Raw genomic sequence first — 4,683 nt, 5'->3', positions numbered from 1 at the left:
GAAAAAAGTCAGAATTCTGAGAGAAAAGTCAGAATTCTGACTTTAATCTCAGAATTCTGACTTTTTTCCCATGTTAAACTGAAAAAAAATTTAAAAATCAGTTTACTTTTTTTTTTCCAGTGGCCCTAATCCTCTTCCGTATATTTCAGTTTAATATGGGAAAAAAGTCAGAATTCTGACTTTTTTCTCAAAATTCTGACTTTAATCTCAGAGTTTTGACTTTTTTCTCAGAATTCTGAATTTAGTCTCAGAATTTTGACTTTTTTTCTCAGAATTCTGACTTTAAACCTTAATGTAGATGGGCACCATAAAGGAAGAGATGTGGGAGCACTCAGCCTCACTGAAAAAGATGTGTTGTCTGGGAGTACCAGTAAAGGCCGATAACACATTGGTGAAAAACGCTGGAATTAGGCGTGTCTGAGGGGTCCCCAGTGATGCTATCTCATTAATGTAAGGCAGAAGGTGATTAGTCTCTGAAACAGACATAGCTAGGGCTTAATGCTAACATGTTTGTTAGCTGTCAGAATTCAGTCAGAATTCTGAGATTAAAATGAGAATTCTGAGAAAAAAGTCAGACTTAAGAGTGGTCTAGTCAAAATCCTGACCTGAATCCTGATGCAATGCTGCAGCAGGACCTTAATGAAAGAAAGAATTTTAGTTCATCCTCATTGGATGAAGTTTATTTCAGTTTGAGTTCAATTTCCCAATGCTAGAGGATTATTCATTAAAATAAAAAAGAACAACGCTTGTTCTTCATCATATAGGTACATTACTGCCACCTACTGGTATGGAGTATGTAACAAAATGACAAAATTTTCTAGCTAAAATATTTATTGGCTTACCAAAGAGGATTAAGGCCACTGAAAAAAATAAAAATAAATAAATAAATAGATTTTTAAACATTATTTCAGTTTAATATGGGAAAAAAGTCAGAATTCTGACTTTTATTTTAGAATTCTGCCTTTTTTCTAAGAATTCTTAGGTTTGATCTCAGAATTCTGACATTAATTCTTATGCATGAATGACCCTTGATCTAAGCCATTTCATTGACTTTTAACAACAATTTGTTTACACAGTTCAAACAACCAACTCAATTATTGATGTAAAACTGGTGTCAGTTAAAAATCATTAAATGAGGAGCTTGTTAAATTATTCTTGTCCTTCATCTGAAACAGTACACAAAATGTAGTTAAACCCCACAGCTGAATAAAACTCAATTTTCTGTTTGGCTCTGTGGAAGTTATTCTGGCTTTAACATTGCACTTTCACAGAGCCACGGCATCAAGGGGAGGTCCCTTCTGTTTGTCTCTGCCAGACAGGTAAATGGCCATCTTTGCTTCACTGATTAAAAAAAAAAGTCTCAAAAAGACAAAAAACACTAATTAAAGGGCTAAAAAATCATCTTTAGTCTTGAGTGGAACACATTTTCAGACAGCCGACAGAAAGGACAGAGGTTTAAAACATCCAGATTAATAACTGATAAAAACAAGTTTGTGGTGATTGCCATGTAAAATCCTCCATTGGAAATCTCCAGTCTGTTTTTTGATTGGAGGCTTGTATAAAGACCTCCACTGGGGTTCTTTTCCCTCAAGTTTCTCAGTCCAGATTCAGACCGGCCAGTTCTAAAGATGTATTTGGGTAATTGATTTGTGCACCTGTGGTAACGGGCTTTCTGGTCCATATTCGATAAAACCATTCTCTGTGGGTCCAAGCTGGAGAGCAGAGGTCCACTTTGCTCGGGGAAGCAAGGATCCAGGATCAGGGCAGGAGAGAAGTCCATCAGGTGTGGATGGTTCTGACCCTCGCAGTACGGATAAAGGAGGCTCCACTCCTTGGCTGACAGTTTTTCTTTCTATTTCATTGTAGTTCTCTGTCTTAGCTGGTATGTTTCCCCCAAAATTTGTGTTTTTTTTTAGCTTTTTCTTTCAAAATTGCTCAATTTATTTAGCATCAATGTGTCTCTTTTAAAGGAAACTTGCCCCCATGTAACACTATTGTGGATGTGCATTGCTATTTTTTTCCCCCCAAACACAACAGATTCATCCAGAATATCTGCAGGTCCTCCATAACTTCCATGGACCCTTTTCTCTCCTTGTCACCCTTGCAGTTTCCTCCTTCTATTCTCAGATTATTGATTGAACAGCATTTTATGAGATGCTCCGAGCCTAGGACATTTTTACAAGCTAAATCTGCTTTAAACTTCTCAACATTCACCTGATCTGCCAGGTGTCTTCACTCATTTTCATCAAACACTTTCAATCACAAGCCCCTGAAATCCCCATTAGACAGCTTTCTTCATACCAGAGGAACACTAAAGGAAATTGAGAGTTGAAATCAAATAGTTTGCATTTTTCCTAATTTTAAAGTTCTAAAACTGTTTAAATGCATATTTCTCCACTTTAAAATCATGCACGGATATGTGTGGTTCTATAACACACAATCCCAGAAAAAATGCATTAAAGTGTGGATTTAACAGGACAAAATGGGATAGTGCAAAATGCAAAGTGCTTGAAATGCATGAAAGAAAACTGTAAACAGTTAGACCAGTAGGAGGCAGTGTGGTATTGGTTGTTCAGCAGTAATATGAAGCAAAGAGTCTGTTCCACCCTTCAGAGCTCATATTTTAGAAATCATTTCCAAAAGAAAAAAACCTAAAGAATTTTCCTTTTTTTAATAAAAAAGCAAAATTGTCATTATGGTCCAATTAGCATATATTTGTGTAAAGACAAAGATGTTAGGCTGTATTAAAGCTGAATCAGTGTTGCTGTAAAACAATTCACATGAGATTTTAAGCAAAGTGCCTGAATATTCATCAAACAAGCTTATTTATTCTAAAGATTTTCAGCCTCTTATTATGAAGGATGAAGCCAGTTGTTGTATTTCTCCATTAGATATTTGAGCTGCAGTGGTCGGAGGCCCGCTGTGTCATTACCTGCTGATTAACACCAGCCAGAACTTCGCCCTTAGTCATTCACACTTGTAGTTCCTTCAGTCCTGTACTGAAAGACTTTGCCATGGTACAGTACACTTACTAAGCCATTTCCATAATTGATTTAAAGATTGAAGCTCGTCTCCTGGAAGAGGATGCATTGAGCCGCTGAGCTGAGGGGAGCTTTGTAATGAAGACAAGCTGTTATAGATGTCATAAAGAGAATGCCTTTGTTCCATGAAGAAAAGCCAGAAGTCAGTTGAAGGCTATTACTTACATCTTGCACATTACCTGCTGATTTAGATTTATTTTATTGAAAACAACCAAAATATTAAAATGTCTTATGGACAGTAATGAATTTAAATGTTGGTAGTGCTTTCTTTTACAGTACATCAATAACCATGTAATAACATGGTAATAACATAGGAAGTCGCACCATATTACTTGGTAACAGGAAAAACTTTATTTGGTATTTACCCTAAAATTAAGGTATATATGTGGGTAATTACCTGCATGTAATAATAAAAGTTGTATGTTACTTTGTAGCAATGGATACTTTTGGTGGGTATTTACCATAAAGTTACCACATAACAGTTTCTATTATTGGCCACCACCTACCAACGGCTTACAAAGTAAATTGTAACTTGTGATCAGGTAAATAAAGCATCATAAAACTGAACCAAAGTTACATGTAAATAAGTGTTTATTTAAGAAGATTTGCTTGCTGTATTGTAGGTTTGGTTTTCGGTTATATGCCAAGTAATAAACTGTATTTTACTAGATAATTTAGTAACATTTATTGTTGTCGGTGAAATTACTAACCCTGTCTGCCTAAAATTTGAGCACTTACCAAAATTCTCCCTAAAGTGTCTCTTGTTTCCTAGTAATGTAGTGTAACTTGCTGTGTTATTACGATGTTATTACATGGTTATTGATGTACTGTAAAGAAAGTGTTACCAAAATGTCAACCCTTTATAGGGCAAGTTAGTGTTTTTGGTCACTTGCATGTCCCTTACAAATGTATTCCCCTCTGTCCCTCAGTGAGGTCTAGAAGCACAAGATCCTAATCCAGCCATTCAGCAAAGATACTGCTACATGGCTGCTACCAACAAAACCGCTCCACTGAGGACGCCATCTCTGCTGCTCTCCACCTGAGCCTGGCACACCTGGAGGAGAAGAACACCCATGTGCGGACTTCATGTTCCTGGACTTCAGTTCAGTTTTCAACACCATCATCCCACAGCATCTGATGGGCAAACTGAAACAGCTGGGATTCAATACACCCCTTCGAAATTGGCTGCTAAACTTCCTCACCAACAGACCTCAGTCAGTCCGGGTCGGACAGAACACCTCTGATGTCATCAGTCTAAGCACAGGTTTACTGTGCATTAGTTCTTGCGGAAGTTGAAGAGAGCCCACCTGCTCCCACCCATCCTCCTCACCTTCTACAGAAGCACCATACAGTAGAGAGCGTTCTGACCAGCTGTCTCACTGTGTGGGGTGGAGGCTGCAGCGCCTCAGACTGGAAGAAAGTAAGAAGAGTGGTGAGAACAGCAAAGAAGACCATCAAGGCTCCTCTTCCCTTCATTAAACACATTTCATCCCAGAGCTGCATGTCCCGAGCCCGTAACATCATAAATTACCCCTCATACCCCCACCATGGACTGTTCTCTCTGCTGCCCTCTGGGAAGAGGCTTCGAAGCATCCGATGCAGGTCGAGCAGATTTCACAACAGTTACTTCCCCACTGTCATT

The sequence above is a fragment of the Cyprinodon variegatus genome, unplaced genomic scaffold (assembly GCF_000732505.1).
Source record: "Cyprinodon variegatus isolate N-32 unplaced genomic scaffold, C_variegatus-1.0 Scaffold292, whole genome shotgun sequence".
NCBI classification, from domain to species: Eukaryota; Metazoa; Chordata; class Actinopteri; order Cyprinodontiformes; family Cyprinodontidae; genus Cyprinodon; species Cyprinodon variegatus.
The sequence above is the reverse complement of the archived record's forward strand: the minus strand, read 5'-3'. Positions refer to the sequence as shown.